The sequence below is a fragment of the Chroicocephalus ridibundus genome, chromosome 1 (assembly GCF_963924245.1).
Source record: "Chroicocephalus ridibundus chromosome 1, bChrRid1.1, whole genome shotgun sequence".
Lineage (NCBI taxonomy): Eukaryota > Metazoa > Chordata > Aves > Charadriiformes > Laridae > Chroicocephalus > Chroicocephalus ridibundus.
In genome coordinates, this window is record NC_086284.1 from 217690789 (window position 1) to 217710656 (window position 19868).

Below are 19868 nucleotides of genomic sequence, written 5' to 3' on the forward strand. Positions count from 1 at the left end.
CTGAAACATCCCCTCCTCATGAATGGGGCATTGATCCCACGGCTCCTGAGCCTCCGGATTCCCCTAACATGGGCTTTCTCCAGCTGCTGACAAATCTGGAGGTCAAATCAGTTACACAAGGTTAAAGTTCTGGGGAGAAATTCCCATTTTTGCCTTGTTCAAGAGCTTAGAAAATGCATATCAAAAAAAAAAAAAAAAGCAACTGCAGAACGGAAAAGAAGGGAAAAAAGAGCGTGAAGCTGCTGAACTACTGCAGATTTAACCAGCATGTTCCCTAACCCTCTTGTGTGCATTGAGAAGAGGTTGCAGGAGGTCTTCCTGAGCAAAGGACAACACTATCCCCTTTCCAATTCCTTCTCAACACCAAAATTCAATGTCAAGTCTGGAGTGAGTTACCAAATTATGAGAATTAACAGAATTGCGAGCAGCAGAACTTATTTACAAACTATTCCTAGATATGTTAAAACCACCTGAATGACAGGGGAGGATGGGGTGACGCAGAGCCTGATGACATGAGGCTGCTGTTATTTCACCGTCCCGCCATAGCTCACACGAGCACATCACACCTTGTCCTGAAGGGCCCTTCCAGTCCCACACAGTAAAATAACGCATTGTGGCTTGCAAGGGTGACCAGAGGCTCTAAGAGGACGTCCCCACCTCCAGAAGTTTCAGTCTAGAAATGCCCCAGGGAGACAGAGGTCCAGGGTGGTGAAGACTTGGCCAAGGTCACAGAGAGTCAGTGTGGCTCAGACATAGATACAGCCCGTGTGTTTAATTCCCCAGCTCAGTGTCACAGCGACCAGACAACAATTCTGTGGAGCCATGGGTGCAGCACCAAGGGAACCTCCTTTATAGCTATTTTTCTCTATTATCACCTCCTTTGGTGCGTGTTTTTCAGGGAGTGTAGCAATAGGACGAGGGGTAATGGTTTTGAATGGAAAGAGGGGAGATTTAGATGAGATATTGGGAAGAAATTCTTTACTGTGAGGGTAGTGAGACCCTGGCCCAGGTTGCTCAGAGAAGCTGTGGCTGCCCAATCCCTGGAGGGGTTCAAGGCCAGGTTGGACGGGGCTTGCAGCAACCTGGGCTGGTGGGAGGTGTCCCTGCCCAGGGCAGGGGGTTGGAACTAGATGAGCTTTAAGGTCCCTTCCAATTCATTGACAGACTGAGAAAGTTGGGGTTGTTCAGTCTGGAGAAAAGAAGGCTCCGAGGAGACCTTATAGTGGCCTACCAGTATCTTAAGGGGGCCTACAAGAAAGCTGGGGAGGGACTTTTTAGGATGTCGGGTAATGGTAGGACTAGAGGGAATGGATTAAAACTAGAGATGGGACGATTCAGACTGGGCATTAGGAAGAAGTTCTTCACCATGAGGGTGGTGGGACACTGGAACAGGTTGCCCAGAGAGGTGGTGGAAGCCCCATCCCTGGAGGGGTTCAAGGCCAGGCTGGATGGGGCTCTGAGCAACCTGATCTAGTGGGAGGTGTCCCTGCCCATGGCAGGGGGGTTGGAACTAGATGATCTTTAAGGTCCCTTCCAAGCCTAACAATTCTATGATTCTATTCTAAACATTCTTTGATTCTACGTTTGAGGGACACACAAACACATACACACACACACGCAAAAAAATGTCTCCAGAGCAGTAAATTCCCATCAGTCTCAAACCCATCCACTCCACCAGCATTTTGCCAGCATCAGCAGAATAAGTGCATTATAGACCCGAGTGTCATTGTTGAAGCTACTTTAAATAGCTCTGTGGTCACCGCCTTCAGCCGTGAGTCTGCATGGGTGCGTCCAGGGCCTCCCAAAATGCTACAGCGCGGAGTCCTGCTGCTGGCACCCAGCCTGGGGAGCCGAGGGGAGGAAGGGAGGAGGTGGCTGCCCCAGCTGCTCTGCCACTAAAGCTTTCTGCAATTTGTACATGCACTTCCCCACACTGACAAACTTCCAGAGGAGACACTGTCAGGCTGCCATCAGCAATGGCACTTTGTAGACAGCTTGCTGCCGCTGCAAAGCACACCTGCAAGAAGAAAAAAAAACTCTCTTTCTCCTTCCATAAATATCTTCCCTGGGCCAGACACTCAGACATGGATGGAAGCTGCAAGTGCTCTGCATTTTGCAGGATCTAACCCTTCGTTTGCACGAACAAATGCCTAGCGCTATCAACGAATCAACAAATCACTCTGGAGGGTGATGCAATTGTTTTAGCTATTTGCACAGCCTCATAATTGCAGATCCATCATCACAAAGCGTTAGGCTGCATTAGGATAGGTGTTACAGAGAAAACCCAGTACCAGAAACAGGCTTATGAGCCCGCTCAGTCTGCAAAAGATAGTTTATGGGTTTGTAATAACCAGTGGTTTCAGATCTGGGTCGTGCTACCCAGAAGAAAGTTAGTTACTTGTTTGCTTAGAGTCAGCTGCAAGCAAAATGTCACCCCAAACTCTAATTTAATCCAGACCCAAACACCATCTGCTTTGTTCATCTCTGCTCGCACAGCCTAAAGGCACCTGTGTGTGAGACAAGGGGCATTTTCAATGAGGGCGCATGGGAAGGTCTTCTCTGTTGGTAAAATCCTGCTCATTAGAAATGGAGACCTTGATAACACAGGCTGTGAGACCTGAAGAAACACTACAAAACAGATGCACAGGCGCAGAATGAGTAAGACCCACAGAGGACTGTTTTCCACGTGCCCTCCACCCCCCAAGCTGCATTGCAGAGGGCAAGGCTGCCGTCATTTTCCCACTGCCTCCACCTCTCCCCTCATTCCTCTTTCCAAAATCAGGCTTGTTCATCTCTTCCCTCATCCCACAGGATCCCACAGCTGCACTTTGAGCCCTGCACAAGTCGCAAATACTGCAAAAAGCACGCAAGCCTGTGCCCATGCACCCCCTGCCCATTGGGGATGCAGTCACAACTGCTTTGACACAAGGCTGGAGCATCTCAAGACCTCAAGAGCATCAAGAGCATCTCAAGACCAGGCTGGACAGGGCTTTGAGCAACTTGGTCTAGCAGAAGATGTCCCTGTCCATGGCAGGGTGGTTGGAACTAGATGATCTTTAAGGTCCCTTCCAACCCAAACCATTCTGTGATTCTACGATCCCTCCTGCTCGTGGAGAGCATCATCTGCTCTCCAGGCCCCGGGGGCCTCGGGTAAGGGGCTGGAGCACACAGTGCCTTGCCCTGGCTCCTTCATGGCTGGGACACGCAGCCTGGGGCCAGCTGGGCAGGCTTGGGTGGCTGCAGATGTATTTTAATGACATGAGGCACCCACTCAGACGGGAGGTTGGGCTGAAATTTGTTCTCGCTTCAAAAGTTAGCAGCTGTAAATCTTTTGCTTTGACTAGAGGAAAAAGGCAAGGGGGAGAGGAAGGGAAATGAAGTTTGGGGTTTTGGTGGTGGCATTTGGCTGAATGCAGCATTGGGTGCTGCTGAGCTTATTGGGACAGACCCGAGGAGCACATCCAGACGCCATTTCTGGACTTACTTATTTTGTTTCAGTTAGTAAAACACAAAGCAGAGCAATAAGTAGAAACACGGACTTCTCCAAAAAGCAGCAAGCCCACATAGCAGCTCCCTTTGCCAGACGGACCCTTGCTGGGCCAGTGTCAGCAGCCACGCTCAGGAAACATAGGACATGCCGTGTGGACCAAACCCCGCTCCAGCAAGTCCATGCCTATGGCTCCATACCATGGGACCCATCAAACTCCGAATTGTCCTTTTTTCTGCACTAAATAGGAAATCCCCTTCAGCTGCCTGCAGAAGGGAGCCCGCAGCTCACAGCTGTGGTCCTGCCAGATGCCGGAGAGCCGGGATAAAAATTGTAGGCAGCGTACACAGGTGTAAAAATGCTATCGCAATTCAATGGGTTATTAATAACAAGATATTTCTCCTCTGCGGCCATCTGCATCCCATACACCCCCACGAATCCGGCACTTTCCTCTTCCAGCTACAACACTCTCTCTCTCTCATTCAGCGCGGATAATTCCCTTTTTTTCTTTGCCTTCAAACCATGCGCGAAGGTAGCGCTCAACAGGCAGTTTCCCTGGTACAGTCCGTGCAGACTAACATTGTGCCAAGCACCACGAACTCAGAACAGAGGTTTTTCTACCAAGGTGCCAGAAATAATACAAATAAACTCTTCTTCTCTCCCTGGCTTTATATCTACAGCTCCCACACATCACTACCAGCGGGGCTTTAAAACTAAAACAGACTGGGCCTACGTGGCTTAAATTTATTCTGGAAATTTATCTCTTCTTGCTGAAAGCTCTGTGTTTGCTTGATCTTCCTGCCTTCCAAGTCCTACAAGTGCCACATGTTGCACAGCTGGATTCCTGACAGAGAAAGAAAACAGGAGGGAAGAGAGAACAGATTATATATATATATATATATATATATACACACGAACGCAATGGCCAACGTTTTCAAAAGTCGCCTGTGAACTCCAGCGAAGTAGCTTCAGATGTCTCCAAGGGACCTATGCACAGGAAACACAGAGCCCTTGAGCTTCCAAAAATCTGCGCTCCGCAGGCAGAAGAGGAAGGAAAAGGAAACGGAGAGGCTCTGAAGGACTCGCTGCTCTGAAGATGCTCAAGTCCAGCTCGTGCAGAAAAGGATTTGCAGAAAAAGCTGTGTTGGGGAAGGCTGGAGATAAGACAGTCAGGAAAAAGAAGGAGAGATCTGTGTGGCAGTAAGGGAAATGCTGACTACTTTTAATTCTCAAACTTGCTGGGGTGTGACTACTGAAATAATAACATGTTTGTCCAGCTCCAGGAGAATTTGTTCACGCTCAGCAGCTGTGACAGGGGAATATCCCCGGGCTCCAGCACAGCTAATGGTCCCACACAGGCATAGGCAGCAGCATCCCCTTCCACCGTGCCAAGCCAAGTGTAAAGCAAGAAAAGCTAAGGGGAAGAAGGCCTATTCATCTTGGGCAGCACCTTAAAAACATCACACCAAAGGAGAAAATGAAGAAAATGTTATTTCCGGTGAAATGAAGTATTGCACTCTGTAACAGGAGGGGGAAAAAAAAACCATCAAAACCAAAGCAAACTCAAGATTCAGTTCATAAAGAGAGGAGAAGGTCAGCTTCCTCCTCACCAATAACTCGGTCCCGCAGGAATCGAGCGTGGTATTTGATACAGGGCAGATATTTGATTCCTTCCTCCGCGTGGGAAGGCTGACACACGCATCCTCCACCCCTCCGTCCACCTTCCCCACCACGTAATGGCATTGCTGCGGGCCTCTTGAGGTCCCTTCTACTGACCACTCTGCTTCAGCCACAACGTAAATCAGTTTAAAATCCATCCCTTCTTAACACTGAGCTGAGGAAGGGATTATTTTTGCTGTGTTTGGGAATAGGCAGTTGCTGTAAAACCTTCTGCCTCAGCCCAGCAACAACGAGACCTTGGAAGAGGCTAATTATGGGTGGCAAAGTAAGTCACCCACTGGCAGAGAGCAGTGGAGAAGAGACAGGCAAGCACAAACCTGCACCTGGAGACCTTTTTGCTTATTATAAAATAAAGCTGTTTCTGTTGCCTGCATTAGCAGGAAAGGAGAAGCAAGGCAGGAGGGAGGACAACCACCAAGTGAAACTGCTCCGTGTTTTTCTCTTCTGACTCGCTATTGCAAGTCTAAGGAGCACAGACTTTAAGCATCACACTGTAACTTGGAGAAGCCTTAAAATTATCCTACACACACACACGTACACAGAAGGAGGGGATGCAGAGCAAGAAAGAAGCCTTGCATGGCCACCAAGGCTGCTGCTGGGGCGAAATGTGGCTCAATGCACCTTGTGCATCAACCAGAGGGAGCCCCAGAAATGTCTGCTGGAGCAGGAGCGCGCGCGCGACCAAGGACTGAGACAGCAGATTGTCACCAAGTGGCAATCTGCTTGGGATCTCCTCCAGGCTCGTGGCAACGTGTGCTGCCCCACTTGAGTGCTCACGGCCAAGCTCCAGCCCGAGCCGCTTGGAGGGATGAGAAGTGGTGCACAACCTTCATCCTCTACCCCTGACAGCCCTTCTGTGACCTCTTTGCATGAGACCAGCACCTCCTGAAAAGCATTACAGCAACCCAGCTCAAAGGAAGCCGCATTCCCAGACACAAAGCTTTTTCCAAGATCGCGCCATTTATCAGGGAGTTTAATGATAGGATGAGGAGTAACTGTTTCAAACTGAAGGAGGGCAGATTTAGATTAGGTATTAGGAAGAAATTTTTTATTCTGAGGGTGGTGAGCCCCTGGCCCAGATTGCCCACAGAAGCTGTGGCTGCCCCATCCCTGGAGGTGTTCAAAGCCAGGTTGGACGGGGCTTGGAGCAACCTGGGCTGGTGGGAGGTGTCCCTGCCCAGGGCAGGGGGGTTGGAACTGGATGATCTTTAAGGTCCCTTCCAACCCAAACCATTCTATGATTCTATGATTCCCAGTTCTGCAGTGGAGCAAAACCTCAAACTTTTTCTTCCCTTCCCTCTCCTCCCTACAATCTAGGAAGAAAACCCTCTCCCACCAGGGCCTGATCAAGGGATCTTGGAGGAAAAAGGAGAACTGGGCTTGCCCTAAACCCCTCCTAAAATCTGGCTGCTCTTCCTTCTCCAGAAATCTCATCCTGGACCCGCAAGACCTTTCCTGAACTGCGGGCAAAATTAGCAACGATCCGTGAAAAGTGCAGGGTGACCGGATTGGCATTTTCTAACCATGTGTATTTTGCCTTTATGTGTAGAAACCTGCATATAAATGTGTATTTTTATGTATATGCATAAAACATACTCACAGAGAGAGACAGAGAGAGAGATGCGTGCGTGTAGTTGTATTTAAGGAAAAAGGGACCCCAACTTCAGCTACAAATGAATGAGAGAGCTGGGCACATGCTGGTAGTACGTTGCAACCCAAATCTCTCTCTTACACTGTAGGACAATCAAGAATTCTTCTCTAAAATGAACGAAAATAAAAAGGGCCCAAACAGCTGAAAAAAAGGGTGATGCATGTGAGAAACTGCCTTTTCTCTGGCTCCTGCGTGTGTGTGTGTGTGTGTGTGTGCGAGCTGCAGATGAGTCAAAGTCTGAGGGCTGCCTTGTGTCAGCCATTGACTGTGCCAATGACAGCAGTTCCCTTTAATAACACCACTTACAGACTCCGCAGCAGGGGGGCAGGCGAGGGGGGGCAGCCAGCCCTTCTCCTGCAGGCTGGTGGGGCGCAAGCCATCCTGCATCCTTGCCAAAAATGTGTTACAGGCACCCGCCGATGGCTCCGTAACCGCAGCCCACACTGCGACGTGTTATCCTAAGAGGTAAAAAGCCAGAACAACCTTGGGTACACCGGAGCAAAGCAGTGGGTCGCCCGGATGGGAGGACACCAGGACATGCTGGGATGAGGTAGGGGCGGACCAGGTGGTGGCCGGGGGGGGCGGGAACTCAGCCCTACCACACTTCCCAGTGCAGCACAAGGTATCTTCATGGGTTCACACTGTGCACACCCAGATTTACACTGGGAAGCAACCAGAAGACAAGGAGTTATCTCTATTTCCATGCAGAATAGGTAAAACAGAGAAATACGTACAAGCAGGTCACAACGAGAAGACACAAGCCCTGCTGCCTGCCTGCGCCTTGGTTCCCCTGTGTGAAGGTGGGAAATAAGTCCCTACCAGGTCTCACGGATGTTGGAAAGCTCAGATTTGTGAAGATGCTAAAAATCCTTAGCTTAGTCCAGATTTGGAAAGCTTTGGGAAGAGCTTTGGAGCGCATCATGTTCTGATTATTTACTTCTCCAAGCTAAGGAGAGACCTACTTCACACACCGCCTCCTGGAGAGTCGGAAAAATCAGGCATGTAAAATAAGAAGGAAATGGAAATCGACTTGATAGCTCCTTCCCCTTCCTAATGGGTGATACTTACCTAATTATGCCCGCTTGCCATTTCCTTTTTGTGCTTTCTTTGAGATATTATGCGGAGATAAATTTGTCCTAAAAGTTCTTACTTTCATTCAGAGGCATCCCTTTGAGATGTTTGCCTTCCTAAGGCAGGCAAGGGCAGCAACTCCATTATAAAGGAGGAAAAAAAAACCCTGAATGGCTCTGACAGGCCATTTTAGCATCCAGCTCCTGCTGCACATGGCTCACCTCTCTCCACTCCATTCTCCATCCCTCCCACAGGCAGAGAGGTGCAGCTCCAAGGATGCCTCTTGCCTCCTGCACTTGCTTGGTCAAGGTGAGCAGCTCCTGGTCTCTTGGAGCTACCGCGGAGGCCAGGCAGGGAAAGCCAGAGGCTGCAAAGGTGCTCTGAGTCCAGCAACCAAAATGACTCTGCCTTCAGCAGGCATTTGGAGAGAAACCCGAGACTTGATGGTCTCACCACTGGTGGGATCCAAGGGGGCATCTCACACCAGTCCCAAGTCCATGCCATCCCTTGGATGACTTCTCTCCAAATGCATCAGGGTCACAACCCCGTATCCAAGCAGCTGGCTGCAGCTCAGGGTAGAGAAAAAGGGGTCATAGAAGCAAAACACGACTCCTCCAGGCCCATGTCAACTTGAGTGAATCTAAGTGACCCTACCAAAACGTAGCAAGCTTTCATTTGCCACAGCCAGCTTCCCTCCTTTAAGGGAGCTCCCCTTTAGTCCTAAGCTTCCTTACAGCAGGAGCAGGGGAGGGGTTGACACGTGCAGGACATGCCGGAGCATTTCCCACTCCAGCAGGTTGCTTCCAACCATCAGTACCACAGAGACGGGCTGGATGCGACCCTACTCTAACAACTGAACACTGAACTCGTGGGATGGGTTGCAGGGGCTTCTGGTACAGTGAAGGGTGAGCATTTGTCCCTCTAGACCTCCACAGTGGACCCTCCCCCCCATCCACCTCCAACCCACACTTCCCAGGAAGGCTCCCCTGAGCCCTGCTCTTGCTCCCTGGGTTTTTTTTTCTCTTCTCTGCAGGGAGAACAGCTTCCAAGAAGGAAAATACAAAGCCCAAAGGGATTGACTTCAAGCGATGAAACAGGCTCTGCAAAGGAAGGTGTTTTATTCCTGCTCGAGGGGGTGCTTTAAAAAGCCTCCTTTTGTTTCCTCAAAGGCTGGGAAGGATGTTTCCCAGTCCAGTCTGGCAGGCTGGGGAAGGTGGAGACCAGGAAGAATTCAGGGAACTTCAAGGGCCACAATGTGCAAGAAACAGCAGAGATTTCCCCATGCCCCAATCCCTTCATATCCAGCATGCTGCATGGGTCCATCCACTCCTGCATCCTTCCCCACCCCACAGGGGTTCTTCCCCCCAAGGGAGCATCTGCAGCTGCTGCACGGAGAGCCCAGCCCTGCACCTGCAGCAACTGCATGAGGAGGGGCTGAGCAAACCCCCCCCGCAGCCACACCGACCAGCCCTGAAACTTCACCCCTGACTTGTTAATTCTGCAGCAAGAAAAGCTGCCTTGTTCTCTTTTTTCCTTTGTTTTTTTTGTTGTGTTTTTTTTTTTTTTTCCCTCACCAGGCATTTTCCAGAGAGTCATTTAGACCTAGGAGGGGAAGAAGGAAGAACAGCACAGCTAATCCCTGCTGCAAGCAAAGCCAAGCCCTCCACCTCCAGGCTACGTTGCATGTGCCCCAGCAAGAGACAGAAAGCCACCCTGCTCCTCCTGGTGCCTCCTGACATCGGACATACATCCATCCATCCATCCATCCATCCATCCATCCATCCATCCATCCATCCATCCATCCATCCTCCCAGCCCCTCACCTCCTGGCCCCACCAACCCACTCCTCCACAGTGGCTGCAGCATCCTCAGGATGCGAAGGACTGCAGGATGGAGGGAGGTTTCCTTGCACAGCCACCTCTACAGTGCCACCAGCTTCCAGGGGAAGCCGTGAACCCAGTGGCTGCAGTCAGGAGAACCACGCATCCGGCTTTGCTTCCCTGCTGTGCCTGCGCATTCCCAAAACCAACGGATGTGTCCGGAGAGATGTATGAATGGGCTCCTTGCAGGACCCTCTGCGGCAACTCGCAGCCAAGAGCATTGGTCAGCACCCAGCCTACAGAAGATACCTGCTCCTACCCCTCGCACCCGTTCCTGGGGAGCAAGAGGAGCCCCCAAAGCAGGCTTTGTCCCACCCACAGCATCTGGAAAGTGACAATCAGGGCAGGCAGAGCAACATCCTTAGCAGCACTCGCTCTGCTTGGCATCACGCGGGCTGCTGCCAGCCCCGGAGGGGTCTGTCCTGCACAGCCCCTGGCCGGGTGCCCAGCTCCGGGGAGGGGGCTCAGGCAGAGCAGGAGCCCGGGACAGTAGCATCGGAGGAGCTTCCCTGCCTCCCAGCACGGAGGGATGGGTTTGCAGAGAGCGGGGGACTTCAGCAAACAACAAGGAGCAGCGCATGCAAAGAGATAAGAGAAGGTATTTACCAGGCAATCGCTACAAGGTCCTGTGAATATAGTATTTGTGATGGATGAATAGACATATTATTACAGAACTTAATGCAAACCCTTTGCACCAAATGGTGACATGCGATTACTAGTTTGGAAATAACTAAGCTCATTATAATGAAACGCTTCACTCAAATCCCCCTCCAAAGGATGGATCTGACGAAGGAAGGAACCTGTGACGGGAACATACTGGGGGATTTGTTTAACCAGATCAGCCCGCTGGGCCAGCACAGCACGGTTGCTTGCCTCCAGCATGGCTAAAGCCTGGCTCACCGGGAAGCTCAACCCACCGACCTGTGTGGACAGGGTGGGCAGTACCCCGCACCCAGCATCGGGCTCTTCCTGCCACGACCCTGCGTTTAAGAGATGAAAAGAAGCACTTTTCAATAATAAATAATAATGCTAACTATGTGTTTCTATAGCAACTCATCACCATAGCAGCTAAGCGCAGAAGGAAAACTCAGAGCTGATCCTGCCGTCTTCAGGGTGAGGAGGCAATTGCCCTCCTGGAGGTGACTTCGGTGGAGGCAGAGCAGGGACTTAAACTGTCAACTCACCCTCCGGGTTGTCCCCAAGCGCTGCCCTCCCCAGGGGAGGTGGCTGTGGGGGGGTGGCTAGATGCTCTGGAGAGGCGAAGCCCAGGGTCCAAGGGGTGATGGGTTATGCAGCCTCAATAGCACCAGGCATCGAGGTCATTGCAACCCTCCAAATGAGTCCTGGGGCTCCAGGGTGGCTGGAAGGAATGGGGACAGTGGCAGAGGACAACCCCCCAACCAACCAGGAGGACATCACGAAGGGGAGAGTACAAAGGGTGAGATGCAAACAAAAAGAGGAGATGCCCAAAATTGGGCGTTCAAATACATACACGTCTCAGGGTAACAGCTTACAAAATCCCACGCGTTGCTCTGCTTTTTGCAAGAACCAGAAATTTAAACCAAATCCCTGACAAATAAAAGGGGGTTCCCTAAACAGCCCAGAAACTCACTTTTTTTAAGCTAGCAAGTCAAGCAGACGTACCATCCTCATTTGGGTATGGGGTTTGGGATTCTTTTTTTCCCCTAAATTGTCCGTTAAAGAAAAATCCAAGCAAAAGCCTTTGAGTAGCTCCACAGCTGGCATGGTTCTATTCCCAGCTCACCTCTCTCCGCTCCCCTGCAGGGTGATGGTGTCAGAGCCTGTTCCCCCAACGTAGAACAGCCTCCTGCCCCTCACCATCTCTGAAAGCCTCTTCCCAGCCAGCAGAAGGTGATGCTGCCCAGGGATGGGCCAGTGGCCGTTAGCGGCTATTAGCCGTGTACTCCTCAGACCGATGAGCAAGTTCCCACCCAGAACCTCCCTGCTTTTATCATCTCACTTACGAAAAGTGAGTCATTTGTAAAGGTCATTAGAGTAAAATGACTATTAGATGATGGTCAAAGGGACAGTCACTTCTACAAGACCACCCCCGTTTGATAGATGGGGAAACAAGAAACCAAGGGACTTGCTCAGAGCTATGGGGCAGCTCTCCAGCAAATCAAAGTCTCCGTCTGGCAGCCCAGAATAAGTTTCCTTAAAGTAAAATAAAGCTGTGTTGCACACCAAGCGCTTGCTATTCCGTCAATAGGCAATTGTAACAGGATACACCTCCTTAGTCTCTAAATGAGTTTTCTTTCCAGCACTACATTATAGACAAATCCCCGGCCACAAAAAAAAAAACAAATAAATCCCTTTTCACAATCAAATATGCTCTAACCAAGTCAAACAGGGCCACACGCACGTGCAGCGAATCTGCAAACCTTTTCCCAACTTCCCAGCGCGATCGTCTTCCCTTCAGAGGGGGGGAAAAAAGGCGAAAAGGAAAGAAAAGAAAGAACATTTAATAGAAGAAATGAAGTGGCAATTTCCCGGTTCAGCTGGGGATCAATACGTGGGCTCCTCGTGGTTTCTGTTTCAAAGGGGCCGAGCTCTCGCCGCCGAAGCCCAGACTGACACAACGCCAGTGCTTGACTTATGAGTACTTCATCTCGGCAAGATATTTTTAATTTAAATCTTGCCGCAGTTGGGTACGGAGCCACCCGGGCTTTGATTTACTGCTAATTCATCGCTCCGATTCCTATAACTCTAAACTCAAGTCACCAAACAGTTTAACGCCGAGACACTCGTCAGTGAGGCTCTTCGTGAATGAGTGTCAGGGGGCTGCTGGTGGCAAGTGCACGTTCCTCACTTAAGAAACAACAGTATTAACCATCCACACGCGGTCCCCGAGTCCAGCATCACTTCATTTCAAAGGAAAACAATACTGGGATTAAAACAAAACCGCCAGCAGCCTCACCTTTCCTCCCCCACGCACTGTTTTACGCTCCAGGAGAAATAACAAGCGGGTCGGGATGGCTCATTTTGCAAACATTTACACGCGTTTGGTGCAGCGTTGGCTGCGAGGGTTCACCAAGCGTCAAGATTTATTCCTCTGGCCCTTGCACGAGCTCAGAGGAGGGGGAGGTGTGCCAGTATATATCATGCAAATGCCTGCAATGGAAACCTAGCCCATATTATCTGCATTAGACCCACACATTCGTCCTGTCAGAAGGACAAGGCAAATTCAAGTGCCAGTCAGCTCCCGTGAATTTATTGCCGGTGGCGTGGTGGGAAAGCCCCGGCAGATCACTCCTGTATGGATAACGTAGCTGGAAGGAAACTCAGAGATCAGGCGTGGGAGGCGAGAGAGATGGCAACGCGAGGTCTCCCTTCTGGGTCACCAGTGCAGATCCAGCCATGGCCAGTGGCAGTTTTTGTTTATTCCTGCGCAAAAGAAGCCCATGAACCTCAGTCTCTTGCCTTTTGGGTCCAGATTTCTGTTTTGAGGCATGCAGTATTTAGAAAAAAAACTGGAAAGCCTTCTCGACAGCAAAGCCTGAAGTAAAAGCAAGTCACTAAATCTGCAGATGAACTTCTCTCTTTCTAGTGAAATCCCCCTCAAGTAAGGTCAAAGCCACCTGCTGGTAGGCAGCAGAGTGGGGATGGAGGTTTCAACCCAACCACGGCTCCCACTCAGGTCTTCAGGCTCTCCTCCAGCCCTGAGAACTCGATGTCTTCTACAAACGTTAGTATTTGAGATAGCAGCAGCTGGGAACATTATACTTCAACAAGTTGGCTTCCTCCATGGGAACATTGCTCCAGGAATCACGTTTGAAGAGCACGCGTTCCCAGCAAGGTTCATGTTGGCTGGAGCATGAACTAAAGGTGTCTAAAATGAAATGACCGTTGGGTTTCCAAACCTAAGGGCGCCCGTTTAAAGCCTTCAGAGCATCTCTAAGGGCTCACAGAGGTGTTGTTTATTTTCAAAGGAAAGGGTTGTGGGACAGATGCCACACCACGCTGGCTCCTGTTGCAGGGGGTGAAGGGCAGAGACTTGGCACCTTTTAGATGGGTGGCTGCTCAGCACCTTACGAGGTGCAACCAAGCAAGGACGAGGCAAACTTAGCGGAGCACATGGACCAACGAAGAACAATGAAAACCAGACAGTTCCAGGGATGAGTCAAAAATATTAAAAAAAAATGAAGAGGAATGCCAGTCCCAGAAAATCGCCACGCAGACTGTCAGAACCACAACACAGCTCTTTTTTTTTTTTTTTTTGCTATGATCTCTCCATTCCCAAAGGTTTTTTTGTACCCAATTTTAAAGATACGGGAACCAAAGTTGATGTGAGCACAGCTGCCCCCTGGCCAAGGCACTAACCTAAGATGATATTTTCTCAGCTTAAAGCACCCATCCGTCATTTTAACTGGAAAAATTTCCATCTTGAAAGTGTCCAGTTCTGACCAAGCACTGCTCTTGGCTGTTGAAGCACGGGTGCAAGGGCAGGGGACCCCTCACTGCTCTCATCTCCAAGTACCACTTGGGGTTCAGTTTGTATTTCATGGCGGTGGGTGAGAATTTCCATCAATAAATGGGGACTGATCCTTTTTGCCTCTCCATGCCTCAGTTTCCCAATCTGTACCAGGGGAACGAGAATACTTTCTCACTGTTTTAAAATACTTCAGGGTCTGAGTGAAAAACATCTGGGGAGCCCTATGAATTTATTTCAGTATTTTTTTGCTGCAGGCTCCTTGAGAGCTCAAACCTAAGGGATATAAAGTGCTTTTCACCCGAAGACAGTCATGCAGGGAAGCGCGCTCATCGCTGATATCCTGCAGTTGCCCAGACTCTGCACAGACGGGAAGTCTCGTTGCCTTGGGCGCCTGGAGCCGTTGGTGTCCATTAACTGAGTCTTGCAAGCAAGAAGGGAAGCAAGGAGTAAGAAAGAGCCCTCTGAAGCCTTTTGTCACACTGGTGGGGGCCAGAAAGGCCTTTTTATTTCAACATCAAGCGGTTTGAGGCCTTTACTGTGGGAAACAGTCATAATCCAAATTGCATCCCCAGTTGAGGAGGGAGATTCATGGGCAGGACACGAGATTTTTGAGTCCCAGCACTGCAGCTGCGAAGGGGTGAGGATGGATCTCGGTCTCAGCTATGTGGGACCTCACTTTAAGGGGGGTATTGTGCCTAATAAATCACGAAGAGCCAAGTGACTCCTAGGAGAGCATGCCATTTTGCTGAAAAACACCTGCAGGCAATGCCACGCCGCAAACTTTGGCGCCGCCAGCTCCAAAACTCAAAAGCTCTGCCTCTAACACCCTCCCCACGGAGGATCCCAACGTGGAGCACGAGCCTACCGTGCCAGCATCATTCTCAGCTTTTTAGGAAGCTTTTCAGGGTTCCCTTCCAAACAAGAAATTAATTTCTACACGGCGTTAACCCTCAGCATACCTGAGTATTGTAAGACCTCGCAAGGCTTTACACCCCAGGGCATGCGAGCGCGCAAATCAAACCCCGGCACTCTGGGAAGGAGGTAGGTTTTATTGCAACCGCTCAACATCGAGGAAACGGGGAGACAGAGACAAAGCAATTCAGTAAAAGGAAAAAGATGCAGCACAAAGGGGGCTCCAGCATCCCTCCTCCCTTCCTCCCCCTCCAAAAAACAGGGGAGTCAACATGAAACCGGCTCCGGCAACCCACTGCCCCCCCGGGATCTGGCTGCCAAAGATGGTTTCTGCCTCCCCGGCGACAGATCTCAGCCGCTCTTGTGCCTGTGCTGAGCCCTTTGCTTTGCCACATCTACAGGCTGTCTGGCACCAGGCTCGCTGCGGGTGCGGAGAGGGATGCTGGCAGGTGAATGCATGAGGAAAGGCTCGAATATTTCCTCCCTCTGTGGAGAAGTTCAGCATCTCTCTTAGGATTTGCAATACGGCTCATCCCTCCGCTAGCCAGGTGCCGGATTGCTCGCTGAACAGATTTAACACCAGCCTTCAGCGCCTACAAGGCAGTTATGATCATCAAGCAAAAGCTTCCCAACAGCACCGTGACTGATCATCAGCCTGTATTTTAAAACACCCGTCTTGGACATAAACAACACTTAGATCATGCAGCTGTCATTTATTTTGCATCTTATTGATATCGCCGAGTGCTGCGCATTTAAGGATGGGACAGAAAGGAAAAGCCTTGGACTGGTCCTTTAGGAAAGGAGACACCCCCATGGAGGATGGGTCTGGGCAGAGGAGGGAAGAAAATCCCAGGCTTTCGTGACGGGGCTGGGGTTGCACGTTTAAACCCGGCTGCACACGAAAAGCAGACACACACATCTGTTGCACCGCTTGAAGCCCGGCTCTGCTGAAGGGTCCCACACACAAACAAACAAACACACACACGCTTCCCGAGGCAATTAAAACACAAACGAAACGCTGCTCGCATCCCCGAGACCTTAAAACAGTGGCTTAGCCAGGGGGAGGAAGCACCTAATCTCACACTGGGAGGCACACGCTGTAATTAAAATCACAGAGACGGCGAAGGCAAAGCAACCCCATGCTCCACTGGTCCTACCCGCTCGCAGATTTAACCGGCTTCTATAAACAAGACCCGGGTGAAACAGAGGACAGATAAAGAAAAGAAGTTAGCACGCTTTATGCCTTCCAAAATATTTGTGCAGGGCTGGTGCACGCTCAGGATAAGTCCCTAGAAGGCTGCGAGTGGTTGCATCGGCTGTAAAAATCCCCTGACACCATCATTGTTCCCCCAGAATAAGAGCATCCCCTGGCAGTCCCAGGGGTCCCGGTCCAAACCTCCCCTCTCCGCACCGCACACCCCCACGACCTGGGAAGCCTCAAGACCCTCCTTGGCTTTCCCCAAAACCTCGCATCCCAGGCACCGCATCCCGGTGGCGGAGGGAAGCCATGAAAAAATCAGGTGCGTTTCCAGCGAGCTCTCCGGCAGGGCTGGGAAGCAAAGCGGAGCAGACGCGGGGTGGAAGTTTTGCGGGAGAGGAGCGCGGCCACACGCTTTCCACCTGGTCCTTTCCACGAAGGCGAGTCCTGCAGGTCCTACACCCCAATCCGACACGGGAAACGCTGCATCCCTTCCCAGTACGGGGAGCAGATGGGGCCCCAGGAGGAGGGTTTCCTCTGGGCTGGGTATGTAGCAGCCACATGCAGCCACTACAAACCCAAACAGCACTTAGCCCTGCTGGGGCTGAGCAAGTGGGTTTGTTTATCTGGGAGGAACTCGTCTGCTGCCGGAGTATTATATTTCCACCAAAACCATGTGCGGCTCGGTGTTTAGATCACTTCTCCCTGTCTACATAATTTAAGGGCATATGTCTGATAAACGAGGAGCATCAATAGGCAGGTTTCGGTTGCAGTACACACATGCACGGAGGGAGGGAGGTTTAGCAAGCGCTGACTCCGCAGCCGGGATTTGGGCAGTCAAACTCTCCAGCACCTTGCAGGAAGGGAAACGATGGGTGGGTGGGGGGTGTCCCCCCCTCCCTTCCCTCCTAGGTGTTCCCCGCTGGGGGTGGCCCCCTGTCCCCATCCGCCGGTCACCCGGGAGGCGCTGGTCCTCCCCGGGAAAAGGGCTCTGCCTCCAGCCCCGTCCAGCTGAGACCTCATCGGGAGCCGGAAAAGTTTGCAAATGCCTCCAACCCCTCGCCCGGGAAAGAAGCTGGGACACCGAGGGAGGGAAAATACCACCACCACCCCCCCCCGAGGGGAGGAAAATCCGCAGCCGGGGATGGCCGGGAGTGATTAGGGAGAGGCTGCGACGCCGGAGCCGCTACCTCCGGGGAGAAAAGTTGAGCCTTGCGCACGGGGAAAAAGCCACCGAGAACGCGGGGACACACACACACCGCGTCCCCTCCGCGCTGGGGATGCGGAGGAGCGCGGGAGGGGGGGGGGGGGGGGGGGGATGCCGGGGGTCCCCGCTGTGAAACCCCGCCAGCATCCTCCCAAGCCGGCCCGGGAGGGGCGGAGGGGCCGTGCCCGGCCACCCCCCGGCTCAGCCCGCTGCCCGCGGGGGTCCCTGCCCGCCAGCCCCGACACCCTCCCCGCGACCCGGGGGTGGGGAGAAGCGGTGGGGGGGCGCCTCCCAGAGCCCCCCCACACCCCCCATACTCCTGCCAGGTGTGGAGGGCAGGTACCGCTGCAGCCCCGCCGGCCCTCCCGGAGCATCCTCCGGGGCATCCTCCCGCCAGCCCCCGCTGCCCGGGCGGGGCGGGGAGGGGGGGGGGGGGGTCCTTACCTGGGAAGGCTCCTCGCTTGCTTTGGGTGGGTTTTGGTGTGTGTGTGTGTATATATATATATCTATATGTAAAATTTTTTTTTCTCCTCTCCTTTCCCCCCACTTCAGTCTTCAGAGCAGGCGCCGCATTGACACTGCAGATGGTCTCTGTGTGTGTGTGTGTGTGTGTGCGCGTGTGAGTGTGTGTGTGTCTCTCTCCAATCCCAAATACTCCACGGAGGCGGAACACGGAGCCCCTCTCTCTGCACTGGGCAAACCGTGTCTGGCTCGCCCAGAGCCTGGAAGGCGGAGGGGGGGGGGAGGGGGGGGAAACGCAGCTCCAGTTTTCACTCCCCCCCCCAAATCACCCCTTCCCTCCCTCCCTCCCTCTCTCCCTCCCTCCCCCAGCCCTTCCCCCCCCCCCGCCTCTAAATCAAGCAAGGAGGGGGGAGACAGGCAGCCGAGCTGGCAGGCGGGGTGCAGGCAAGGGATGCGCTACGGGGCCATGCCCGGCTCCGCGCCCGGCTCCGCGGCCGCCGCCTGCCCGCCGGGGAGGGCTCGCACTGCGGCTGTCTCGCCAGCCCTTCCTCCCCCAGCCCTCCTCGCCAATGGTGGCTGCGGAGCGGGTTTTGACACCCAGGCTCTTTTGCAAACACAAGGCACACGTACAGATAACACACGCGCACACACACACCCCCCTCTTCCCCCCCCCCCCCCCAAAAAAAAAAAAAAAGAAACAAAAAAAAAAAGCTGAAGAGGTGTGGAAGTGCGGTGGCAACGCGAGCCCCGCACGCCGGGGAGGGGTAATAATAATAATTTTAAAAATAAAAAAAGATAATAAAAATCCCTTTCTGTTCTTTTTCCTCTTCCTTTCCTTTCATTTTTTTCTTTCTTTTCTTTTTTTTTTTTTTTGTTGCAGAGAGAGTGGTCAGTCGCTCCTCCTTTCGCCAGCCCACCCACCTCTGGGAGAGGGGAGGAGGCGGGGTGGGGGGAGCAGGTTGTCTCTGGAGGGACACACACACACACACACACACCCAAGCCGCTTTTCATCAAAGTTTGCAGGGGCTGGGGACAGGGACGGGGACAGGGATGGGGACGGAGCCGCCGCCTCCGAGCGCGCCCGGGGCTGCGAGCGCCGCCGCCGCCGCCGCTCTCCCACGGCTGCGACTCCGGCTGCCTTGATTTCTCCTCCGGGTGCCTTCCCTCGCTCCTACTCACTACTGACACCTAGGATCTCCAGCCTGATTGGGCTAATTGGGAAATGTCGCTGCCCAGAAAAAAAAAAAAAAAAAAAAAAAAAAACACAAACCCAAACCAAACCACAAAAAAAAAGGAGGAAAAAAAAAAACAAACCTTAAGGAATCAAACGCATCTTGCTGGCTCCCTCCATCAACTCCCCAGAAAAGCCCTTCCCGGCATCACGGCTCTGCCTCCCCTTGCCCTCTCCAGCGTGTTCTCCTCCGGCTAGGACAAAACGAGGAGGGGAGCCGATCAGAGCGGGCGTAGGGAGGCTCAGAAGAAGATCAATCTCTCAGCTTGGGTGAGCAGTAATCCTAGAGAGCGGCTGCAAGCTGCTCTGCTCTACGGGTCTTCATTTAATTCCTGGCAGCCGCAGGAATAATAGTATTTTTTTTTAAAAGCTATTAGTGCTTACTGCTTGAGTTTCATGTCCAGCAGGCTGCCGGCCTGCCTGGCCGGGTTGCCCCACGGAGCAAATCCCAAGTTCATTCCCCACCGTGCAGAGACCTGAACTCCTCGCTGCAGATAGTATCTGGGCTCTCCCGGAGCCGAAAGCAGAGCAGGCAGCAGATGGTGGGAAGGCAAGCAGTGCTCTCGGGGTGTTGATAGCAGCACGTAGCAACAGGGCTGCCTCCCGGCAGAGATGGGGGAGCCCTGACGCCGCGAGG

At 52.2% G+C, this 19868-nt stretch overlaps 1 protein-coding gene across 2 annotated transcripts in view; it reads right to left on the reverse strand.

Moving 5' to 3' along the window:
• PLXNA4 (plexin A4) overlaps positions 1 to 19375 on the reverse strand; it is a 477218-nt gene extending 457843 nt beyond the window's left edge. Inside the window, exon 1 of one of the 2 annotated variants that reach the window (XM_063323702.1) lies at positions 19315 to 19375. The gene's annotated coding sequence lies outside the window, so the exon portion shown is untranslated. Of the gene's footprint in view, positions 1 to 17982; positions 18236 to 19314 lie in introns of those variants that run through there. The other variant, XM_063323701.1, reaches the window with a different exon arrangement.
• Between the last annotated feature and the right edge of the window lie 493 nt (positions 19376 to 19868).